This window comes from Arvicanthis niloticus, chromosome X (assembly GCF_011762505.2).
Source record: "Arvicanthis niloticus isolate mArvNil1 chromosome X, mArvNil1.pat.X, whole genome shotgun sequence".
NCBI classification, from domain to species: domain Eukaryota; kingdom Metazoa; phylum Chordata; class Mammalia; order Rodentia; family Muridae; genus Arvicanthis; species Arvicanthis niloticus.
Window position 1 is genome coordinate 103,877,394 of NC_047679.1, and position 26,851 is coordinate 103,904,244.

A 26,851-nucleotide genomic window follows, 5' to 3' on the forward strand; every position below is an offset into this window, starting at 1 on the left:
ATTTTAAAAAATGTTAAAGTTGTGAATGACATTAATTTATATGAACTCTTTGGATTCAAAATGCCCATAGTTTTTTTCCATGACATATTTAAATTAATTTCAGTTATACTACACTGTAGGACCAAACTGAAAAAAACAAACAAACAAAAACTTCTTATGTAACTAGTAGTTACAATTCCATATATAAAGATAAAAAGCATTTATGAAAGAAATGTATTAGATACCCCAAATTTGGAATTATATTGAAAACATGCTCAGTTATTGGCTTATTTTGTTCCATTGGTGCCTTGGCTAGTAGTAGAAATACAAGATGCATTGAATTAATTCAAGTCTTCAAAGACTCATGATGAAGACATCTTTTAAGAAATGTCTCATATATATTGACATGAAATTATCCTGAATTCAGAGTATATCCATCAAGTAACTGTGACCTGTATTCTATGAGCTGCTTTTTAAGTTGTCATCTGCCTTAAAATCTCTTTCTCTATTTTCTCATTTTGTGCAGACAACAGTGTTTCCTTATTATCAAGAAAACAGTTGTCATTCATCTGGACACTCTTCTGTTCACTGGATGAGAATTTCAGAGTCTAAGAAACATGTACATATTAAACCTCTTCTTTTCCTCTACTCTGCCTATTTTGCAGCCTCTAATATCACAGAGAAGCATCCATCTACTGGGATCAGTCTGATTTGTCGCACACATCATCTTTTAGCCTTGATTTTGACCCCTACTTCTTTTTAAATCTTCTGTAACTATACTTCTTGGGACTAATGATTCCAGAAATTTCATAGAACATTTCTTCTGATGTTCACCAACTTTAAGGCAATTCAAGTATCATACTCATGGTGCTAAGTTAAGTATCCCACTTAATATTTCTTTATCAGAGTGTGCTCATTTTATTACTGATTATTCTTGAACTTAATTTATGTCTTCCTTACCAGATGGAACAAAAAAGGATAGCAATGCCCTTCTCCCCATACTTACCAAGGACATAATGGATAATCAGTAATGGTTGAAACAACGACCTCTGTGTCTTTCATTGGAAACAGTTTTGGCAAGGACATTCTTCACTAGAGCAGTAAAATATTTTACAGAAACTCTGGTCACTATAATATAGTGTCAGCTCTGCTCTCACATCAGATACTTTTCTGGGGACAACGAAATGTTCCCCAATCAGAGCAAAACTGTCCTCTGTTGAGAATCATTATTCAGTTCCACAAACAATCGTCTAGCTTTCTTTGAATATATCACTTTTGTCCTGCTTCCACCTCTTAATGTGATTTTACTTATTATGGAAAGTGTCTCTGCTCTTCAGACTAGATTTAAAGTCTCTGGTGTATTTTCTTATAGCATTTGGTAAATATACTTCAGCATGCTACTAGTTTATGCCTCTTTTTCCTCTGTCTTTTCTAATTCTGTAAAGGAAGAGATGAGATCTGTCAATTTCATTGGTAGATTATTATCACTTTACATTTTAACTGATACATAGTAAGTACTTAGAAATAGGTTTATGTGTGGGGTGGGGGTTGTGTAAATGCACATGATTATATGTGAATGATAATGTATCTGGAGGAATGAAGTTGAAGTCTGGTGTCTACTTGCATTGTTCTTTACCTTAGATTTTGAGACAGGATCTCTCATTTTAGTGAATCTGGAGCTCACCAATTGGCAAGAACAGCTGGCCAGAGAGATCCAAGAATTCTATCTCTGCCTCTGCAGCACCGGGGTTACAGGCACCTGCTACCATGCACAGTCTTTAACTGGAGGCTAAGGATCTGAATTTACATTCCGTTGCTTATAGAGCAAGCACTTGACTGAGCCTTTCCCCATCTGTTTAGAAATGCTTCTTAAATTAATGAATAATATTTAAGTGTTCCATTCTCTTTGTTCATATTTCTAACAATCATCACATGATTATAGGAACTTCTATTTACAAAACAATCCTCTTTCAGGATTTGGAAAGAAGAATATTTTATCAGTTGACTCAGTAAATAGCTTGCACACGATAGTCATGTGTTTCTTAAAATAAACATATGCTGTCCAAGCAGTCTTTGTAATAATTTGCTAAGCAAGTAAAATTACTTGAAGGACCTTTAATTAGTGATAAATAGACTGAATTTAGAGCTAATATTCAGTTAAGCAAAAAATGTGATGAAGTTGAAACTTTCGTCCCAGGACAAATATTATCTTTCATTTGAAAGATAGATTTAGCTGTGTGCCAGAATATCATGAAGTCAGAAAGTTCCAGATGTTTAGTTTTAAAAACAGTCTATGAATGGTTAACTGACTTAATTTTCCCCCCAAATACCTGAATATTTAGGTATTGGTTAGAGAAAACTTTAAATGAACAGTTTGGAAAAAACACAAAAAAGTAATGTCTTCCACATGTCTGGTTGAAATATTTTATTTCTTTATTCAATGCTGGCTTTTGATGTCTTAGAGTGAGTCCAATTTTAAAACTTCAAATTGACAGGGAAGATATCAGAGAATATAAAGGAGACACATGGAGGAGGAGAAGGTACTATTTTTCTGTACACTGCCTTTCATGACATGACCCTTGCAAGGGAAATCTGAAAGGAAAATGTGTGAGACTGAAGTTAAGTGGCAAGTGAAATTATTGTGTTTATGGCAACCATAATATGCATGCCACGCTGGAAAGATACAAAATGCATCACCATAAAAGCATGTTTGGTGTTTTCTACAAGTAGTTGTGAGGCTTTAGGAAAATACAGTCATTTTCTTTTCCAGCGCCTGTCACTTTTAAAATTGTGAAAATCTCATTTCTAGAAAAAAATAGTCAAACACCATAACATCTATATAAGCACATATGTATTCATATAGATGCATATTCAATATTTTGTTTTGTATTGACTATTCAATAAAAAGGTCACATTGTATTCACAAACGATTATGCCTACCCAAACTCTCTAAGATAGTTATTATCCCAAATTTACAAAGATTAAAGTTAAGCCGACAGATTTTGGGCAACTTGAAGGAAAATTTGCAACTAGTAAGTAGAAGAGTTCTAGGTTTAATTATGTTTGCCCTTAATGTTTTCTTCTAACAAGAGGAAAAAACTGAGAAGCTTTTAGAATGCCCCATTAATAACATGGAATACTTCTTTTGCAGGAATTCTCTATTTTATTATCTTGATTATTATCTTCCCTTTTAATTAACTTGCATGCTCAAAGATGCACCTTCTGTGTTCCTATATTCCTGGTAGTGGCCATGGTGACTGACACCCAGGAGATACTCAACTCATGTTTTACAAATAAAGAAAATGATTTTTTTCCTTTGAAATAAGGTCTCATCTAGCCTTGGCTAGCCTAGAGCTTTCTATGTGGATCAGGCTGGGGTCAAATTCACAGAAACTTACCTGTGTCTGCTTCCTGAGTGTTGAAATTAAACAGTAACCAGCACACTCAGCAAGACTAGATATTTTTGTAATGTGAATTCAATAAAACCATTTGAAAATGCCCATTCTACCCACATTTCCTGTGTCCTTGCAATGATAAGCCAGTTCCAAAAAGGAAGTGACTGGTACAAAGGATCATAGGTAACCTAATAAATGAAGCTTAAGCTGTCTAACAAAGGTTTCATTAGAGGCCTATAACAAAGTATGGATTTGAATGAAAAGTTAATCAATAATCAGATTGTCCTACCCTTTCTCATCTGGAAAATGTTGAAAGAAACAAGAAGATATTCTAGAGCACTGCTTTTAATCTTGAAAGTCAGAGACAAAATTATTTTAAACAGATATTAACAGTTCAATATGTTAGACTCCTTCCATTCTGACGCTTAGAAATTCGAGTTGACTTATGAATGGCTTTTGCAATTTCTCTCTCATGCTACAGTCTCATAATCACGGATTGTCTTAAGAACACTGAAGTGCATCACCTCCCCTACCATGTAGTATTTTCATACTATGCTGATGATTTTTTTAAAGACAACTATTTGCTACAATTCTTAATGCAACCAGACAATACTTGTCACAGATTATGGTAATTTTTAAATTTCAATTCCAAATTCCTATACTGGTTATCAAAGCTAGTGAAAATAAAAGCTGACTTTAAGAAAACAAATTCTTGGAAAATTAGTACATAAGAATGATTTAATTAAATAATATCTTAAAGAAAAGATTTGAAAAAAATATTTCTATGTGAAAAGAATGGTGATTCGGAATACCTCAAGAGGTGTACTGTGCTTCTCTGAAGAGATAAATAAAGCAAATTTGAAGCATTTGTTCCATAATCAGATGAATCAGGCTGTTTTTTTTTTTAAATTAAAGAGAGAGGGGAGAGGAAGGAGGAACAAAGAAAAAAGGAAGGAAGTGAGAAACGTGAAGCACAAAGAAGTAAAAGAGAGATGAACAAAGAGCTATTATGTAATAGGTATTTAAAAACCTACAGAATAAAAGCTCAGTGCTCTTCCTCACATCTAAGTCTGTCATTATGCCCCCCAGAGCTAACAGAAGCATAATAGTGCTGACTTACAATGATGCTTCTTAAGCGTTTAGAGATGAAAACTAGGGTGAATTTGTAAGGAGAAGAGCAGAAGTCTGACATCTAAAAACCAACACAGAAAAGTCCGCATGCTCAAATGAACTTTACCTTCTTAATTGATTCTGTATGTCACCTTTGATGTGATTACCAGGTATACGTACTGCCATTTCTTATAATGTTTTTGTAATTACTTGTTGACAATAATCAAAAGGTTTGCTTATAAGCTGCTCGTGAAAACGATCCTTATTTTATTGCCCTGGTGATTTTGATCAAAGATCATTTTAGATAGATTGAGTGCATACACATAACATACACAACACCAAATAGGACTTGATTGGTCCCTGAAAACAAACATGTTCTCAGTGAAAAAAAAAAAAAAAAAAAAACCACAGCAGTGTAAGTATTGAATAATTTCCAAGGTCCCAAACAGTACCCCTCAAATACATAACAAACTCAGTAGCAAATATAGTATTGGGATTAGTGTATGGACTGAGGTAACTGTTACTAAAGGAAATCTATTTATTTGCATGCATATATTCTTGTAAGGTAAAATATTTTAATATGTATATAAATTTATTACCATGAAGAAGAGATTAAATGTGCAAAAATGGTATATATTTTGAGGCAAATGAATGGAAGAGAAATGAGGAGGTAACTAGAGCTATTTTATTTGTTTGTTATAATATGAATTCAGTATTAATACTCATATACACATATAAGGAGTTTATATATTATATATTTTGCCATGAGTATGCAGTGCTTTCAAAATAACAAGGGAGAAAAGCAGATATTAAGGATAGAAGAAAGGAAGAAAGCGAGATGGCTCAGCAGTTAAGAGCCCTGACTGTTCATCCAGAGGTCCTGAGTTCAATTCCCATCAACCATATGGTGGCTCACAACCATCTGTAATGGGATCTGATGCCCTCTTCTGGTGTGTCTGAAGAGAGTAACAGTGGACTTACATACATAAATAAATAAATCTTGAAAAAAGAAAAACTAAAAAGAAAGTTAGAGAAAGAAGAAAATACCCTGATTGTGGTAGCTAATGTTGTATTGTCAGATTTTTTTAAATACTTGTAGTTACATTTTCTACATTGAATCATTTAACACGTTATTTTGTCTCCACGTTAAAATTGTGTGTTATAAAGGTCCTTTTATAGTATGTGAAAAAAAGTAATGGAGTTAAATTAGTAAATAATGTAAGCACTATGACAGCTGTTACATTAGGTAGAGCGGAATTGCCTTGGCAAAGGAAAAATATATAAAATCTGTTTAATGTTATCAGGTTTTATTGATCAATCTGTGAATAATTAAAAATAAATAAAATTCCTTTTTATCTAAGAAGAAACCTAAGATTTAAAATTAAGGTCTATCTGATTTTCATGAAGATATATGTCTATACAGTGAAAGATTTATATCAGTGATAATTTAAAGGTTTCCCCAAGAAGAAACTTTATGGACTCAAAGAGAAAGCAAGACACATAATGTGTGATTTCAGCACAGACAATATTTCCCGTTGTTTAGCAGAATGTATTTGCAAGTAGCAAAATGAATATTTCCAAGAGGCATTCTATACAAAAGTAAGTTGAATATAGTAAAAAGATAAAACTTAAGAATCTTACAGGGCAATCAGAATGTTGCAAGTACTAAAACTCAACAGAAATATGATTAAAGTGCATAGTCAATTAACATAACTCTCATCCATAATTAATAGCAAATTAGAAACTGTAATGTGGAGTTGTTTTTTATCTGTCATGGTGACAAAGATGAGGGATTCATTGTATCCAATATTAACAAACATTTTCAAGTACTGTCATCAAGAAAATAAATTGTTCTATCTGCTATACCTTTATCAAATCCTAAAGTGTACATTCTTTTTATGAGAAAACTTTATGAGTTAGAATTTATCCTCCAGATATATTTTGAACTTTCTTGTAAGCACATATCAAAGAATGTCCATGCAGCAGTTTTGCAAGCCCTTGAAAGAACAAATTCCTCAGGAGGAAAATGTTTAAATAGATCTTGATGCATCCACATAAAGGAACACTAGATAGCTACTTAAAAGAATGGTAAAAATGGATTTATGCTGATACAGGAAGACTCTGAAAACATTGTTGAGTAAAAAAACTTCATGAGACAGTGGAGTGTTGGGCATGAAAGGCATGAAATAGTGACATTGGCTACTAATAGGCAATCAAAAAGAATGGTGTGATTATAGACTACAGTGGGAAGGAAAAGGGGACTAACATTTAATAGATTCTCTTCAATATTATATGAATATTTTTCTGCATATTTATTGCTCTTACCATATTCTTATTTATATATACTTCCAACATTATCAATAATATATTTAATGTGTATAGTCCCATCATTTTCATATTTTCATAAAACCATGTAGCTATAATTATAAAATTAAAATGAAATGCTTTTGCATATTAGGAAGAGAAATATTCCCATTATCATTCATTCCTCATTTCCTACCTTTATCTCAGAATTCTACTCCAAATTACAAAATAATTAATTAATTTTTCATCTATGTATATAATTGGGTTTTCAAGCTTATTATTTTTAAAATTGATAAGTAAAACCAACATTTACTATATACAGGATGCTTTGGTGTATTGCAATGGTGAAAATTAAGCTAATTAATTATATATTAGGTTAATTAACACATGTTATTTCTCATAGATGCTCTTGTGATAAGAACACTTCAGATTCACTTTCTTACTATCTTTTTACTGTCTTCCTTCCTTCCTTCCTTCCTTCCTTCCTTCCTTCCTTCCTTCCTTCCTTCTTTCCTTCCTTCCTTTCTTTCTTCTTTTCTTTGCTTTGCATCCCATTGCTGCCCCCCACTTTCCAGCCCCCCTTGAACAGTCCCTCCCTTCATTCCACATCCTCTTCTCCTCTGAGATGATGGAGGACCTCCAGGTATCCTCCCACCCTTCAAAGACCCATTTTCTTACTATCTTTTAAAAATACAATTTCTCTTTGCCTGTAGTCATCACATTATATTGTACAGTAATAGAACTTTGAAACTTGTACTTTATGTCACATTTGTCCAACATCCTTCCAAACTATCTGAACCACTTCAGCCACTAGTAACAATTATAACTCTGAACTTATATCAGATCAACTTTTCACATTTTGTATAAAATAGAGCAGCACACATTTACTGTTATGTGTGTGCTTTATGTATGTTCTTGACACTTTACATAAATGACAACATATAAGATATCGCCATTGTAAATGGAATGTTTTACTGACAATAATGTTTCCAACTTTAACCCATACATGTATCAGAGCCTCTCATTATGGTTACAATTCATATATATATGTATATATATATATATATACACATATATACATATGTATATATGTATATGTATATGTATATATGTGTATATATATATATATATATATGTATATATGTGTATATATATATATATATACATATATATATGAATTGTAACCATAATGAGAGGCTCTGATACATGTATGGGTTAAAGTATATATATATATATGTATATATATGTATATATATGTATATATATAATAAGTTTATTTTGTTTATCCTTTTAACAGTTGCTAGACTTTTAATCACATCTACTTTGGATTTAGAAGAAATAGTGATGTTATGAGCATCTAATCACATATGCATGAATTACTTTTCTTTTTTTATATATTTTTTATTTAATATTTTATTTACATTTAAGATACCTTCCCCTTTCCCCATTTCCCCTCCCTAGAAAACCCCTGTCCCATGCCCCCCCTTTCCTTTTTGCTTTTATATAATTTTATATAATTTTTTTAAATGTTAATCAAAGGATTTAAGAGTTTTAAGTTTAAAAATAGTATAATCAGTGTAGCAACTCTAATATTTTTTAGAAAACTTAAGTATAAATATAATGTAGCTAAAGAATAGAAAATATGTTTCTTTTAAAACAAGGCATAGTACCACCAGTTACTCATAGTATGGAAAGTTCAAAGAAAATCTTAAGAAATTCAGTGTGAACACAATAGTTCTTTTGAAAAAATAGTTATTAGTTAACTTTATTTTTATTATGAAATTTACATCTTATTCTATAAAACAGAAGAAAATGAAATTATATAACTTAAATACAGTTTGTTAAATAAAAATGTCAATCCTCATTTATATTTTTTGCTTTAACTGATACTTTATTTATTTTTTGCAGATTTCATCTATGGAGTATAACTTGATAATATGTGCCTTCCTAAATCTCCATAGAACCCTGCCATCATATCTAATTATTTCATGTTTTTTGGCTATAATTCACTGAATTAAATTAGTGCTGCCATATCTTCATGCATGTGGAGTCGTCCACTGAGTCATGGACACAAACTTAAAGAAAAGTGATGGTCCTATAATTGCAGCCATTAACTGCCAATAGGGCTTTAGCTGGAGGTGGAGCATCAAAAACCTCATCAGGGCTGAGATAAACTGGCTTAATCTTGCACAGGTATGACCTAGGTGACAGGTGCTCTTAGTTTATATGCATGCAACAGACTTGGCATGTCCAGAATATAGCATTGCACAGCATTCCTCTTCATTCTCTGAGTTGCATTCTCATTCTTTATAATACTCTGTTGGTTTGCATGAGAATGGACATCATGCGTTCATATATGCTTGGTCCTTAGTTGGTAGAGCTGTTTTAGGAAGGTTTGGGAGTTATGGTTTTATTGGAGAAGGTGTGGAACTGACTGTAGGGTTTGAGGTTTCAAAAGCTCATTTTATTCCAATTGGTGCTCTCTCTGTCTCTTGCTTGTGGACCAAATGTAAGCTATCAGCTACTATTTCAGCAGCATGCCCACCTGCTGCTGCTATTTCCCCCCAACATGAACATAATGGCTTTACCCTCTGCAATTTGAAGCAAGCCACCAATTAAATGTTTCCTTTTATAAGTTACCTTGTCATTTCGTTATAGCAAGAGAAAAGCAACTAAGATGTGCTTTCTTCCTCAAAAACCATCTACTTTTTCAGTATAAAAGACTGATAACAATATTACATTGTTCCAAGGTTTCAAAGATCAAGTTTTTCCTTTCTATTTCCCATTCATTTCCCTAGGATATAATCTGAGATCTGAAGAATTAGGACCTGAATAATGCAACATATTCTCACTGTAACAATGAATGAGGGTTCCTGTATGTAGAAATTTGGCTGTGCTTTAGTGCTCACTTTCAGCTCCAACACCAGTCTAGATAGTGCTGTGAAGGAATATTTTAAATAGTATTAAAATTTAAGCCAGTAGACACTAAGTAAAGCTCATTAGCGTCTATAATGTGGGTAAGCCTCATCCAGGCAGTTGGTAGCCTTAAGGAAAAAGACTGATGTCTTCCGAAGAAAAAATTCTTTGCCGATAGACTGCCTTCAGACACATGCTGTAACATTCTTATTCTTCATGGTTCCTTACAAGGCTGCCATGCAGATTGCTAGTTCCACAATGGCATAAGCCAGTTTCTTAAGAGTCTCACTGCTATAGCACCTCTATGTCTCTTTATCATATTCTCTGTGGTTAGACATACATACAGATAAATAAGGTTACACTGGTTCTTTGTGATGAGAAATCTTTATTGTTAATTTTATTGGATTTGTAATCAGCTAGGTGACACACCACTTGCCATATGCATGATAGTGTGTCCAGTGAGGTTTATATGACAAGGGATGATTAACTTTAAGTGAGAATCACACTGTACTATAGACCTTTCTGACTTTGGATGCAATGTCATTGTTTGCCTCATGCTCCTGCAATGTCCGTTTCTCCCTAGGCTCTACTGTACAATCAAACCATTCCTACCTTAAGTTCATTCTTGTCAGGCTTTTGGTGAAAGTACAAGAAAATCAACTAATAAACTTTGTTTATCTGAAGAACCCTGACTAATAAAAACATCAATGCCTCTTGGTATTGGAAAATGCGTCTCAGGTCATTTCTGTCAACTGTAATCATTTTATAGTTGAAAAAGTTGACAAGAATTTAAGTGATATGTATGAATATACACACAGATCACAGTGGAGAAAAGGGTAAGCTAAGGATTATTTAGGATGACAATTTGCAATAAAAAAATTTAAAAAGCATAAAGAATATGGTCATGAAAAGTTTTCTCAGAGCTGTGAACTTAGAAAAGTTGAAGGGTAAAGCAAAATTATGAAATTATCATTTTAAACATATACAATGTGTTGAAAAACATTCACTTTCCTAGTTTCCCTAAACTACTTTATGGTATAATTATATGGCTCCTGGAGGCTAGTTATAATTGAATTATAGGGTGTCTTATTCACAGCCTAGCTGGAGAAAAAAATTGCTCAGCTCTGCTTTGCGGTTCTCTAAACACCAGCTAGAATACTCATGAGGCAGCTTATAATTCAATTATAACTCCCCTCTGGGAACCACATAATTATATATAAAAGACCTAAGCCATCATATGTTCTCCAATTATTTTTTGTTATGAAAGGATTTGTCTAAAGTCTTATATTAAATTTGAATAGGTACGAGTCACTTTGAACCTCAAGATTTACCCAGATACTAAGATAATAAAGCATATTCACCCAGGTGTAAGGTATAGGAATAAAATTACTTACCCAAACAAAAATAATGAAAAATATGCATACATTTTTTCTGGACATGCACACACACATACACCACACCACATATATTTATACATGAAAACATACATGCATATATACAAACATTACTATCCACATAAATAAACTTAATATAGTGCATTAGAATATTCTTTAAAAAGCATAGCTATATTAGCTATAAAATTTGGAGCACATTAGTTTTTAAAGTATAGAACAGCAAGCACTGACATTTTATTAGATATCAGTGTTCTAGGGATGACACAAACTATATGTGTGGATATGTACAGGTTATTTGAAAATAATATAAGTGGTTTGGATATATAAGGAGTTTGGTATTTTCGTATCTGAAAGAGAAAATTTGTGTGTGTGTGTTTGAACTACAAGTATATATGCTTATTTCTAATTACCTAATTTATTTCTGAATATTATACAGGGTCATATAAGGTCTCTTCATACAAATGTACAGCATTTCTTGAGATAACTCACCCATATCTCTCTTCCGATTTCTTCCCCTTCCTCTTAGGTAACCCCCTCTCTGCCCAGACAATTTTGCTTCTACTTTCATGTCATCAGTGTATATATTAGATACTTAAAAACATACAGGACCCACAAACACATTCATCTTTTAATGGACATTACAAGAAAATAGTATTTAAAATTGCTTGTACAATAAATGCCTTGAAGCTAAAAACAGACTAATGCATCATGGCAATTCCTTAATGGTACAAAATAGTATGCCTATTGTAGAATAAGTCATGAGGACAATTGATATTGATCTCACTCATTGGAAACTTGCTCTCCCTCTCTACCTCGTTCATTTATTCATTTGCCAGATAGTCATAAAACACTTGCTAGCGTCATGCTTTCCCTCACAGCACACAGTTCATCTGAAAATGTATTTGCACTCATGACCACACACACACACACACACACACACACACACACACACATACACACACACACACTTCTAGGAGGACATATCCCATTATCTCATTTTAAACCATGAATTGAAAAGTCAGCTACTTGTTTAATATTTCACATATTCTCTTTGTTTAGCACTGTGCTTGACTAGAGTATTTGAAAACAAAGAAGTATCCATGGCAGACCATGTTCTAGCAAACCTCATACAAATGGAGGTTTTAGCTGAAGTGCTAATGGGAGTTTGTGGAGGAAACCCAGAAGTTGACAATGAGAAGTGGAGATGATAGTTAAGTGTGGTGATATAGAGACAGGATGAGCTGCAAATTATTCATAGTCATCATGTTTGCCTATGAAATATTATGAGACTGTAGTTTGGTTGTTCTAATAATTCAGTCTTTTCATGTCTAACCAATATTAAGTAACAGAGTGACGTTTTTTAAGATTCCAGATTATGAAATCACAATGTAGGACTTCCAGTTTCAACACTGACTAACCATGACATTAAAAAAATATATACTTGGCCTCTTTATGGCTCCATGTGGTCATATGTAAGATAGAGATAATAATAGAATTGATCTCAAAAGAGTTTTGTGAAACCCATTGAAAAATTGATGTGAGATAAATATTTTGAATATTTTTTGGTGCATAGAAAGTACTTAGGAAGTTAGCACTTATATTTGTCTCTATCATCATAATCTTAGCAATATTGGAAGGAAGATTTTTACTAGTTTATGAATCACTTGTCACTGGAAACTATTTATGTCACATTTTAAAGGGGATGCTAAGAGGTAAAAATAATTTCATAGGCCCAAGACAAGATCCTGACTACCCTAATGCAATGTATTAATGATGCAAAATGGAAAAGTGCAGCAGAAGCAGAGGCATTTTATTTAGAGAAAAATTAAAGATGGGTAGATAAACAATACTGCCAGAGTCAGTGATGTAACAAAAATTTTCAGATGAATCCTTGGGTAAATAACTAGATAACCTTTATTAAATATCTGTCTTTCCAAAGTAATAAAAAAAGAGTTATGTTCAGACTAAAAGAATAGCTGAGATATCACCAATAATAAATTGAAGACCAAGACTAATGAAGAATGAGCATTATGCAACATTTATATTTTCTGGCCCTTAGAAAAAGATGTCTAAAACTATTGACTTATCTTACACTAGGAAGCCACTGGCAATAAAAATCTGTAGAACTATACTCTGAACAAGACAATGGATTAGATTATTCCCTTTAAAACAGGATAAACAAGTTGGTAGGAGAAGGAAATGTAATAGACATCATATTGGTGAGGAATCATATGAAGTCCTTCACAATATGCTTCTCTCTGTCTTTCTCTCTGTCTCTCTGTCTCTCTGTCTTTCTCTGTCTCTCTCTGTCTCTCTCTGTCTCTGTCTCTCTCTGTCTCTCTCACTCTCTCTCTCACACACACACATACACACACACGTGATTAATGTTGATACAATTATATTGGAATATAATAGAATGAACAATAATACCAAAGGAAGTGAAGAGATTTAATCATTGTTTTTTGGTGCAGAGAGATTAAGAGTTTCTAGTTGTACCTATGTCTGGTGAGTTGGCAGACTGATGCAGACGAGATAATCACTACCCAGATGACTGTAAAGGGTCACCTTGGAAAAGTGAAAGACAGATTTCTAGTTTGATTCCAGCTTTTCCCTAAATACCTACAGCCTGTGCCTGATTTTACAATCCTCATCTTAAAAAAGTCAATAGGTCAAATATATTCATAAGACAGTGACTGGCATAATTAAATGTGCCACATCTGTATGTACTTCATGCCATTCATCATGTAAGTGCAGTGTGCAGTGGAGAACTCAAGTGACTTGAATAGATGACTTCCAAACCTTTTTCTAAGCCAAATTTTCCATTTTAAAATTGAGCAAACTGTTGAGGGATGGGGCCACCCACCCACCTCAAAAATATTAATCTAGAATTCCTCCTGTCAAAAGGAAATTCAGGGACAAACAGTGGAGCAGAGACTGAAGGAAAGGCCATCCAAAGACTGCCCCACCTAGGGATTCATCCCATCTGCAGACACCAAACCCAGACACTATTGCTGATGTCAAGAAGTGCTTAATAACAGGAGCTTGGTATAGCTGTCTTCTGAGAATTTAACTAACACCAAGGCAGATGCTTGCAGACAACCATCAGACTCAGCACTATGACCCCAATGGAGAAGTTAGGGGAAGGACTGAAGGAGCTGAAGGGGTTTGCAACCCCATAGGAAGAATAACAATATCAACCAACCAGACCTCCCAGAGCTCCCAGGGACTAAACCACCAACCAAAGAGTACACATGGATGGACCCATGGCTCCAGCTGCATATGTAGCATAGAATTGCCTTATGTCAAATCAATGGGACATCATTGGGAAGGGAGTCCCTTGGACCTGTGGAAGCTCGATGCCCCACTGTATGGGAATGCTAGGGCTGTGAAATGGGAGTGGGTAGGTGTATGGGTGGGAGAGCACCCTCATAGAGGCAGGGGAGGGGAAGGGGGCTTGTGGGGGGGAATTGGGAAGGTGGATAACATTTGAAATTTAAATAAATAAAATAACCAGTAAAAATGAATAAAAATTGAGCAAACTATTAGGAAGTATGATGGTTTGTATATGCTTAGCCCAGGGAGTGGCACTATTAGAAAGTGTGGCCCTGCTGGAGTAGGTGTGGCCTTATTGGAGTAGGTGTGTTACTATGGGCGTGGGATTAAGACCCTCCTCTTAGCTGCCTGGAAGCCAGTATTCTGTTAACAGCCTTCGGGTGAAGATATAGGACTCTCAGCTCTGCCTGCACCATGCCTGCCTGATGCTGCCATGCTTCTGCTTTGATGATAATGGACTGAACCTCTGAACCTGTAAGCCAGCCCTAATTAAATGTCCTTACAAGAGTTGCTTTTGTCATGGTGTCTGTTCACAGCAGTAAAACCCTAAAAAGAAGTTGGTAGCAGGGACTGAGGTATTTATTGCTCTGATAGGCCTGAAAAAGCTTTTGTTTGAAAGCTAAGAGCCATAAGGGAGATCTGGTTTTAAAAATCAAAAAGAAAATCCTTGAAGCAATGAATTCAAGTTTGTCATAAAGTTAAGATATCTACAGATAACTTCTGCATATATCAAGTTAGGTCTAAAACTCAGACAGTATGGAATGTCTTCCCTAGTTCCATTTCCTACTGGCTTGTAGCCCAGAGTTCCTCTCAGCAAGAAGCATGATTCTGAGTAGAGCTACTTATGTTAATGAGCAGAATCTGAGAATTAGTCCCTGTTTTAAACTTCCTACATTGTTGTTGCTGTCTTTACTATCACCAAAGCGGAGACTGCATTAGGAACATCTTTCAGCATTAGAAGGCTTACTAAACTGAGGGAATTTCCAGGTTATATAATATCCCTGTTAGTTCATTTTCACTGGGCCTCAATGTTATCATCTAAAAGAAAGTAGTAGCAAATTAAATGGTCAGAGGTCACTTTCAGACTAAAAATATATTGTAATCTTATCAATAGTGTAGTGGCTTTTGAAGAGTATTTTATGGTATTTTTCAAGGCATTTTTAAAAAGCAATGAAAATCAACATTATTTCACATAGTTCATTAAACTGAATGAAATATTGCCAAACTACATATTAGATTCAGAGAAGGCCAAGAATGCCAGAAAAATAGTTTGATTTCTACTTCTGACTACTGCAGAGCATGCTGCTTGACTCTGGGGTGAATTTTTTATAGGCAGGCTTTCTTCAAATTACAGTAATCTCTTTCATTCTTATTTCTATTTACATATTTTTGTCAAAATGTACCATTTATTTAAATGTAGAAATGCTTCACATAAAAAAATGTAAATGGCCCAAACATATATTCTTTATAGATAGAGAATTTCAGGCACAGAATTTTTTATTTTCAGAGGTTTTTTTGTTTGTTTGTTTGTTTGTTTTTTTGTTTTTTTTAGAAACAGAAGAGACAGCTCAGATCATGAATGTTTCCTTTTCACCATATGAGAACAATAGTTTTTCAGGGTACATAAGACATATTAGCTACTCATTCTTATCATACCACATCTCCCCAAAAGAGTGAACTTTTCTTAGAAACTAAGTCAAGTCATCTCAGGGGGAAAAGTTCAAGTCCTTAAACATTTAATGACAAGAGGGTAGCTTTCCAACTATTTTAGACCATTCATTCCCAAAGGTAATATTAATGTTCTCATAGATTTCACTCTATTATATTGATCGAGACCTTCAAAATGGAACAAATTCTGTCAGAGAATCTAAGGGAAAGAATGCAAAATTTGTTGACACAAAAGGTGTATGTTATTAATCAGGTGTAGTTATTTTTGTCTGCCTCTCTCTGTTAAAAAAGGTATTACTTTCTACTCATCATTTAATCATTTTCAGTTTCTCCATTGTCTCACGTTTTCATCTCTTTAGTAACCTATGTCCATTCACCAAAGGCCATGTTTTTTCAAAGGCAATTGGTGAGGTAAAACAAAGTTCTGTCATGGTAGGGCTTGTATAATTATATTTAAGTTTAAAGGAGGTTTCCTAAGTAGTTGTTCTCTTTTTTGTTGTTATTGTTGATTGTTTGTTTGTTTGGGATTTTTTGTTTTGCTTTATTTTGAGGGAAGGTGTATTTTTATTTGTTTGTTTGTTTCTTTTAGCAGGGAGTTTTTATGTTTTACAGCCTTTATGTAGAGAAAATTACTTCAGGTGCTCATCTAAACCTTTATACTCCCCCACTTTTTCATTTCATCCTTTGTCGAGAAAATAAAAGTTGGCTTTGAAATAGCCTGCAATTTTTGAAAATTTCAGTGAAAAGTTGATTTAGAATTGACCTGCACTGTCTTGAAAGACACATGTTTTTTTTTAAAAAAAGAGAGCAATAACTAACATTCTACACCATACACTGAAGCACACAGAATTTTAAATAAAACATTCTGATTTGCATTGTTGAAGAAAGAAATACAAAGTCATAACAACCCACTGACTTGGAAATAATCAAAACTGTTATTATGATTCACTGTGAATTACAAACTGTCCTGGAAGAAGCCAGCTAAAATGAAAAGAGGGAACAATGTGACAATTTTAGGGGTTTCCATTTGTGATTAATCCTGCTATAACAGTTGCCATAAGACATTTAGTCATCTCAATGACTCCTTCTTTGGTTGATATAGAAAAAGTTCAGAAAGTGAATAAGGAAATAGTAAGGAACAAACCAACAACAATAAAAAAATCTAAGTTTTTTTTTAATTATAGAATGTTAAAGACTGAGAAGAAAAGTATAAGATAGAAGTTTAACAAATCCAGTTATGAATTTAACAAATAATAAGTCATCATATTTCTGCAAGGAGTCATGTATTACGTGAGAAAAACTGAAGAGTAGAGCTGATGAACAATAAAATGAAAATATGTAAGTAAAATCTAGGTATGACATTTGGGATATAGTGTCTAATAAAAATTCTTTGTAGATATTATGAAACAATATGATTATCTGTAAATAGAATGTATTTACAGAAGGCAAATATTTGAGTCCATTCTAAATGAGGGTTTCTCGTCAGCCTTCCACGAAAAGCTCATCAAATAGATGTATCTCCTGTTCAGTGTGTTTCTTTATCATAAACATTTTAACTTTAGCTCACTATTTTGCATAGTATAGGATTTCCCTTCACTTGTTTTGTTTGATCCCTTCTGGATACTATCATGGAGTCAGCCTATTTTCTGAACAAAAATCTCATATCCCAAATGGAACAAACTACTTCTTCCTCAAAGCAGCCAGATCTCTCTGTTACTAATTAAGATTTTATGTACAGTAAAACGTTAATTAAATGAAGCTCAACTAATGAAACATTTAATTTCATGTTCTATACTCAAACTTTTATGAGAAAAAGAAGCCTTGTGACTAAGCAAGCAGATATCTCAGATTTACTAAAAGAGAAATAATTTCAGCTCCCATGAAATGATGTGCTGTTATAAGGATTCATCCCAGTATATAACTTTGTCTGTAGAATACTAACTGGTTTCAGAATAAACATGAGACCCTGAGAAATATTACAAATACTAAAGTAAAAGACAATTATCTTCTCTAAACTGTACTTACCAAGATAATTAAATGGACTACAGTTTTATAATACATTTCAACAACAAAGACTGAAATAAAAGATAAATGTGCTACTTAATTTTAAAGTGCCTTAATTAGCATTTGTCTCTCTATATATTATAGTTAATTAAGACTTATCCATGTTACAAATGTATGTTTATCACTGTTATGTGTGAAGAAAAAAAGAATAGTTTATCTTTATCTCTACAATTATCACCAATAAAGTATTTAGGTGTTTATAAAAAATTAGTAAATTAATACAGAAGTAGTTAATACTACTAACCTGCTACAGCAGGTTCATGGAGTTGTTATATCTGTATTTATATTTTTTGAACAATGTGAGATACAAAATTATAACTGATGGATGTATTATGTGAATGTAGCTTTATTAAACCATAAGAACTAAGTTTTATCTTAAAGCTCATCAAGAATATTATTTTTATTGATAAATATACAATGAAAATATTGGCCTTTCCATGAGTTCCTTAGTTTTTATACAATGAGCTGGCTCCACAATTTACAAGTTAGAAACAGACATGTTTCTGCTGGAACCAAAAGGTGCTAAGGAATGATTTTCCCTTTTTGCACTATAATTCTCAGAAACAAAGAAGGATGCTTTTCTTCTGTTTTATTGGGAGTGTATCTTGTGTATTTATTTTATATCATTGCTACTCTAAAATCAATCTGATGATGTTTTAAGAGACAATAAAAGTCAGAACTATAAAACATAGATTTATCTATCAGTGACAGCATTGCAAGAAGAGCCATTTACAGTAATTTGCCAGTAATTTCTCAGAGTACTAGTTGGGGGCCAAGACAAGATTTTCTTTGTGTTATCAAACTAAAAACTTCTCAATTTTAAAGGAAGTATAATTCTTGGTAAGTTAATTGCTCACTCAGGGACTATTGTCAGGCATGGTTTGAGGGATGTAATGAACAGGAACTATTCCGAAGTTTGGGGAAGAAATTGTAAGGCAATATTACTGAACCTTTCTGGTCTAACAGGACTTGTCACAGCTCCCACATTTCAGATCTCATTTGGTATTTAAACTCCTTTCATACTATGTGATGTGTATGTAATTATAATGTGATATAAATGAACTTTTATTAGTTAAGGCTGTGGGGATAGACATATGCCTTATTACATTGACAAATTAGAGGCTGAGGCAGGCAGATCACTGGGAGTTTAAGGGATGCCTGGGCTAAACAATAAGTTCATGCCTCAAAATATCTGAGAGAAACAAGACCACCATTAAAAAGCGACTTCAAAATAACAGTCTGAAATAATGATGCATAACATTGACCTTAGACTCCTCTCCAAAGACAGTCAAACTCATGGTAGGAACACAAAAGTGAGGATTCGTGGTCTATTAGTCTAAAAAAATCTAAATATTTTAAGTTAAACTTTGTGTATCACATTGAGGCACAAAAGTAGAGGATAAGAAAATGGACATGGCACATTCTAAGAATACTCTGTTTGCTATTGAATTAACTTTTACCAGAAAGAAATTTAGCAATTTATGAAAATATTAAGAATAACAATAAAGAAAAATATATTAAATATACTCCCCCTACCCCATCTCCGTTTTAGTTTGTTAGCTAGAGTGCTGGTAGTGTTTGGGGAAATAAGATACATTGAAGAAGAGATTAAAGGAATTCTAAAACTTAATGAATAATCAACTAAAAATATCACATACTTACTTTGCTGTAATGGCCAATCATAAAATGTACCTGTAAAAATAAAAATGCAATTTCAATTTCCTTGATCTTTTATGTTTATATTATCAAAAATGATAGAGCAGCTTTAAAATTTTATAACAAAAAGGTCAGCTGAGCAAAAATGGGCCTTCACAAATTTCACGATGAATATTTCTTCACCTTTATAAAGGTGATTAAAACTTAAATTAGGAGTGATATGTGATATTTTTCATCTTTGCATCTTAGCTATCAATACTGATTTTTCCCATGGCATTGGAGGTGTGTGGGTAAGAAAATCATCATTCTCAAAATAAATCATAGCATGCTAGTGGGCAGGAAGCACTGTCTGCCAAGGTTCCTGTCCAGTTTATCACTTCAAGGTCTACCTAGTGCATTTTTACTTCATTAATCAATGTTTGAACACTTAACAAGTTTATTCCCAGTCAGGGTAAATCACTCCCACACCCTATTACTGCAGGGCTGAGTTGGAGCAGATTATTGCCATGAGAGATTACTGGCATGCTTGACAAACGAGCCTATAATGTTTCATTCTTTCCCTGTCAGGTAAAATTTAGTAGAATTAGGATTGACATCAAAGGCATTTCTGAAAAGGTCATGATCTTATCACATCACTTAGATCAAGCACTGTAAGGATTTGTTTCAAGATGGGTAGGAAATCTTTACAACTCTAGACAACTTGGATAAGACATTCGGAGGTCCTCCCTACCCCAGTACATCATCAAATCTGTTGGAGAGTTAAAGGGCATAGTGTTGACAGAGCTTCTTACTTAAATAACTCACAAGATTTGAAATTTGAAGGCTAGTGCTCATATGACACTGGATCACCAATTATTTTACACACGTGGTTTCACAACACTATCCCTATGCACTCCCAGTGTGGTCACTTTCCTATATCTTATCATAAATAAAAAACTATTCTTGTTTAGGTACCTGTCAAATCACAGCAAATAAAAGATATCACATCAATATTTTATGACCTAAATTCTTCCCAAATTTGCCTCTGTGATGGGTTGTGTTTTCCATTTCACAGGATTTGGAATTCTTTACAAGATAAGTCTACAGATACATTTGTGGGTGATTTTTTTTAACCTGTTGTCATGATTTTTTTTTATTACTTTCATTTTTTTACATTCTATTTGTTACTCACTCCCAGTCATGATTTTAAAGAACTATATTACATTTATTGTGGTGGGAAGATCATTCTAAGAGTGTACAGCACCATTTCCTAAGCCAGGATCCTGGATTACATGAAAACAGAAAATGTGTTGAGTACAAGCATCCATCACTGTCTGTTCCCTGATTGCGAATACTATTTAACCAGCTGTTTCAAATTCCTGATCCCTTGACTTCCTGCCATGATGCATTAAAACTTTGAGATGTGAGCCATGGCAAATTATTTTAAAGTTTATTTTGTGATAGTACTTTATCAAACAGGAAAAGAAATCAAGCTTCGGAATGTCTTGTTGCAGCATTAGACAGCTACAGCCAGATTAGCCTAATTCTTAGCACCAGTGTAGGGTAGCCCACTGCTTTATCATTGATGCATGCTACTTGTCACGTACATTCTACCAGTCCTTTATCAGTGCCAGTTGTGATGTCAATGGATTCTAATATTTACACTCCAATAGTAGTATTCTTAATATTCATAGTCCAATAGTATGGATACTTTACACTATTAAACTCTATAAGAAAACATATTGTCTGAGTTATTTCATACTCCACTTCATTATTAATATTATTTCCCTATTCTTTTTCTTTTTCACACTTCCTCACCACCTAGGAAAAACTCAGTCCATCATTTCCTACTAAAGGCCCAGTGAGTTGAGAAGACATTTACTGATTGCTTTAAAGATAATCAAACATACCATTGATAGTACAGTACTATATGATCACCATCGTGCAACACTTGGCACTTCTAATTCCATCATGGTTCATTTACTTACCAACTTGAAAAGACCTAGAATCACTTAGGAATGGGGTATCAATAGAATATTGTAGATTAGATTGACTGTGGGCTTGTCTTGCAAAGAATTTTCTTATTGAGTTCGTTGATACATGAAGAGCCATCCTATATATGAACAGCCTCATTTCATAGGATAAAACTATACTGCAATCGAGCAATTGAGTTGAACACCAGCAATAATAACAGCTGCTTCAAGTCCCTGAAGCCTTAGCTTTGCCACTACAATGGCCTATAACCTGGAACTGTGAGATATATCAAGATCTTTATCCTTTAAAGTATCCCTTAAGTATTGTTCACAACAGAAAAGCAAACTAAGAAAAAAAAATTATGTATTTTTCTTTATTTTTGAGATTGCATTTAAGTCTCCTAACCAATGAACAGAAGCTGATGAGCTCTGTGGTTGAATTAGGGAAAAGCTGGAAGAAGCTGAGGAGGAGGGTGATCCTGTAGGAGGACCAACAGTCTCAATTAGCCTGGACCCCTGAGATCTCTCAGACACTGAGCCACCAACCAGGCAGCAAACACTAGCTGATATGAGGCCTCCAACACGTACACAGCAGAAGACTGCCAGGTCTGGGTTTAGTCAGAGAAGGTGCACCTAACCCTCAAAAGACTGGAGGCACCAGGAGTTTAGAGGTCTGGTGGGGTGGGGGCTGGGGGTGGGGACATTCTCGTGGAGACAGAAGTGTGGGGAGGAGGTATGGGATGTGGAACAGTTGGAGGGTGGACTGGGAGGCAAATACAATTTGGAGTTTAAAATAAATAAATAAATAAATAAATAAATAAATAAGTTAATTAATTAAAAAAATTCAACCTCCCCTTTCCTCTATGTAAACATTTCCATATACCGCTCCTTCTCTCCTTCAAATTGATGCCCTCCTTTTTATTGTTATTGCATTCATATTTACATTTGTATATACATATATTCCTAAATGTAACCTGTTAATTCAATATGTCACCTCTATGTATGTTTTCAGAGTTGACCAGTTGATATTAGCCAGTTTCTCTGCTCTTATAATTGACACAGGATAAAATCTATAATTTAATTATGTTTTTACATGATTCATTGAGTTGGTTCATAATCACCAAAAATCAATTTTGGAACCTTTGTGCCATTCCCAAAATATCTGTTGTGCTCATTTGCTTAACTTCTTATCCCTGTCCGTATTGTAGGCAACCATCCATCTGCTTTCTGTATTTACAGTTGTTTTTCTAGAACATTTCACATGAACAGAATCTTATAATGTCTTTTGCAACTATTTTTTCATTTAGCATAATGTTTTGAAGAATTATTATTTGCTTGGGCAAAAAACAACCTCAGAACATTTGAATATGTGTTGAAAGACTCTTCCCATACATCATACATCATACACTATTTTTGGGAATTGCAGGAATGTTTGTTATAGGAGATGGATCCTACCTGGAAAAAGTGTGTTCTGAGGATTACATGTCTTTCAAGGTTATATCTTGTTTTTGTTTGACCTTCCTGCTTCCTTTCTACCTTGTTTTACGCAGCTCCATTCTACTGTACACCTCCAACATGTTGTACTATGACACCAAAGCCCCAGAAAAAAATGAAACTACAAACCAAAAGAAATCTTCTTTTTCCATTAAGTTATTATGCTAGATATTAGTCATAGCAAAAAAAAAAAAACCCACAGAAATTTTAGGTATTAGGAATAATGTTATAAAAATTTGGACATGTATTTTTACAAACATGCTTTTATTGCTTTTATGCATACACCTAGAAATATTTGATTAGATCATTTTTCACATGATAAATTTTTGTTGAACTTTCTTCCATATCAAAACAGCACACCACAGAAATGTCAATGTTTAAAATCAAACCCAATCTCCTTGACTCCATAGTTTACCCATTTCTACATCCATGTGCAGTCACTAATCCTTAAAGTCTTATTTCTGTAAGATACCTATAGGATTTTAAATTGATTTTTCTTAAAAGTTGTCATTTTTACATAAGACCATTAAGTTCCTTGTCTATATCATGTTCTTTTTTACAGTATAGAATAGTTTATTCAGGGCATGGGAAGCGGAGTTTAGAGGATAGTAGAGACAGAGAAAGGAAGAGAGAGAGAGAGAGAAAGAGAGAGAGAGAGAGAGAGAGAGAGAGAGAGAGAGAGAGAGAGAGAGAGAGAGAGAGTAAAGGGATAGAGGCTGGACATGAGCACATGGAGAGAGAGGGGGAGGGGGGGAATAAGGGGAGATGGGTAAGGGTGAGAGGACAGAGTGAGAGCAAGAAGGGAAGAGCCTATATCTTATTCTTTAAAAATGAATAGTGCTAAAGATATAGCTTCAAACTAGAGCATGTGTGTGCATGATATTCAACTATGCATAACCAGGTTTAGCACACATGTAACCTCAAAACTTGAGAGGTAGAGCCATGTTAAGAAGTTCATGGTTGTCCTTTGCTGCATTTGAATTTCAAGCCAGCCCAGAATGTATGAAACAATGTATATATGTATGCATCCTTGTCCTGCAATTAGGCTATAAACATTTGAATATATATATATATATATATATATATATATATATATATATATGACACTATAAGTATATTACTATATATACTACATATATATTACTATAAGTAATTTTGTGTTTAATCTTTTCTTTTAATGTCAACAATGTACTAGAAACTGAAGATCCATCAAGATATACAGTCAGATTGCTCTATAGCAACTTGTTTTTTTTTTTTTTTTTTTTTTTTTTAAATCTGGAATTGTTCCAGAAACATGAGCTGAATTTTGTGTCATAGTCTTTTAGATCTTCATATGTATCTGAACTTGGAGCTTTTCTATACATTTTAAGATAAATGTATTAGACCTCCTTTTTCCAGATGGATTAAAAACTACTTATTAAGGGCAAATGCTGTGTACTTTAATATTTTAGTCTGTTGATCAACACATTAACCAATAAGTACATTTTGATTATACATTTCTTCCTGCATTTGAAGTACCATAAAGTCTTTCTCAGCAATGTGTTCTTTTTCTAGGAGAGGAGGGTTTGGCTTTAGTCTTTGTGCAAATGCTGCTAATATTGTCTTATGTGTCTTTGGAAACATTGTTCCACAGCCCACGCTTCTAATTTCTTTTCTTCAATCTAGACAATGTTGGGACAAGAAAATCTCATTATTGTTTCTTGCTACTGAATCATCCTCCTAGTGTGCTTACTATAAGTCCTCAGTTGTTCATTTATTAGATGTCATATTCAGTCATTTTGTGTGGATGGCAGTAATATGCCTACTAAAGACTTTAAGCACTTTCTGGCCACATTTTATTAACCTGATATAAGTGTACAATACATTATTGTCTTTGTTGTACTCATCACACTTGAAAAATTCATGTGTATTCTTTATATTTAGAAATTTCCTTCAGACAACCTGCTGTCCTGGCTTCCCTGCTTTGGCTATACCCCATGTCATTAAGTGTATACTTTCATTTTCTGCAAAGCATTTCCTTCTTTAGAAAAATACATGATATAACTTTGATTTGTGGACATTAAATACTATCATATTTCTAAAGCAATTGAGGGTTATCTCCATTAAATTGATAGAAAAAATGAGCATGAAATTTGATAAGCAGAAAATAATTGAAAAAACTGGGAAACTCCCTATAATTTTCAACCAGAAATCTATTTAAACAATTATTTTATTTTTAAATAGCATATTATCTTATATATAGTTTTAAAAGTACCTAAAGTAGCATGTTAATTTCAATTAGATAACATTTATACAGTTACTAATAGATCCTGTTACCATGGAACCATAACTGAGTATTTTAGCTTCAAGCATTGATTTTTTTCAGCAATTAAGCCCTTAGCTCTAATGTTTCATTAACAGATTTTTATATGAATGTAATTATTTGGATGAGAATATTGAAAACATTTCCTAGTTGCAAATGACACTTGAATTGGAAGAACAGCAAAGGCTGAAGGAACGGCAATTAAAATCTAAAAGGCAGATATGATGCAGGTGACTGAATCAATATTAGACAAAATGTTTTCTCATCAGCAAGAAAACTTGAGACTAAGAAAGTATGTTCTCAAATCCTGCAACTTAATACTGTCTCTACTTCTACGATTAACAATCCACCTAATAAATGCTGTATAGTATCAGGAAAATGTATTAATGAATAGGGATGGGTAAATCCCTTGAAATTATTTTTCCCTGGGCAAATGGAACAAGGGTATTATTAGTGGTTTAATAATCTGCCAATTCTGTGATCATACATCACCTGTTGTAATACTGTTTATGTCCAGGAGTCTCATTATAGTACATCTGGACTTGAACCAGCAGTATTGATCATTTACTTTGTGTTCTGGACGACTGCTTCAGAGTAGTACTTACTAATTAAAATGTGATAGCTAGCCTAAGTGTAGAAACAGATGGAGAAAGACAATGTTTTCATATTTGGATTACTCTCACTGATAGAATGCCATAAATGTATTATCATAACTCATACCAAAGAAGAAAATGAGGGGAGAATCTGGAGCATGATGACAGAGGATGCATACGGAGTTATGTTGGCAGTGACTAGGGCATTTGAAGCAGATGATCAACTCTTGTGATTCTGGAGGGAGAAGAAGCAGTATGACAAGGAAATGCCAGAAGAGGAAGTCTTTTACAAAGAAGTTTAAGATGTACACTTAGGATCCATCTGTCTAAACAAGGTTTCCGAATTCCAAGTGGTTACATAGCTAGAACTGTAGTGTGAATCTAATTTAGTTGTTTTAAGTAGGAATTTCATTTGAATATTTGTAAACTAAGTAAAAACAAGGCAATGTATTTATCATTCATCAGGTTGAGTCCTATAATAATGCCCTGAAACATATTACTAAGTCTCTGTGAATTTTAGTTGCTTAATTCATAATTGTTAGGAAGAATTCTGGGGATTGTACAGAGTGTTTAACATGTTTAAATATATACTTAAGAAAGGGGGTTATTATAATTAGAATTAATTATTTATTGAGAAAGTATATGTTTTCATTCACCACACCTCATTACTTACTGCTTATTTGTAGGAATT

The 26,851-nt window shown here is 33.6% G+C and overlaps 1 protein-coding gene across 1 annotated transcript in view; it reads right to left on the bottom strand.

Annotated features, from left to right (window-relative positions):
- Nucleotides 1–26,851, bottom strand: part of Tenm1 (teneurin transmembrane protein 1) — a 748,830-nt gene that overhangs the window by 598,354 nt on the left and 123,625 nt on the right. The window contains exon 3 of the mRNA XM_034485178.2: nucleotides 19,826–19,855. The gene's annotated coding sequence lies outside the window, so the exon portion shown is untranslated. The remainder of the gene's footprint in view (nucleotides 1–19,825; nucleotides 19,856–26,851) is intronic.